Raw genomic sequence first — 470 nt, 5'->3', positions numbered from 1 at the left:
GAGAGAGAGAGAGAGAGAGAGAGAGAGAGAGAGAGAACCCAATGGGGCGAAGAAGGATGACACAGCAATCTCCACAACAAAGCCTCTTCTGCTTTGTTGACATTTCTAGCTAAAACACCAGCAGGGCGTGGAGGTAACCCAGGCACTGGGGAATCAGGGCTTGGAGGCCTACTTGGGCTAGGTAGTGAAACCCTGTTTTAAATAATTAAGTAAACAAACGCATTTGGGAAAAGTAGACAGGAAGGAAAACACAGAGCACAAGCCCGCCTCTGTTACCGTGTCAGTGCTCCTTTCCCGGGCTCACTCTCTGCATATTGCCATAAAATTAGTGAAAAATGAGATCACAGGAAACCACTCTTGCAACATGTTTTTTTTTTTTTTCGACTTAGCAAAACACCAGAAACCTCTTTTCATGTCATTAAATTCTAGTTAACATGTTTTACCTTTTCACTTGAATTTTTAAGCAGCAC

The sequence above is a fragment of the Mastomys coucha genome, unplaced genomic scaffold (genome assembly GCF_008632895.1).
Source record: "Mastomys coucha isolate ucsf_1 unplaced genomic scaffold, UCSF_Mcou_1 pScaffold15, whole genome shotgun sequence".
In the NCBI taxonomy this organism is placed as follows: Eukaryota; Metazoa; Chordata; class Mammalia; order Rodentia; family Muridae; genus Mastomys; species Mastomys coucha.
Note: the sequence above shows the minus strand (reverse complement) of the source record.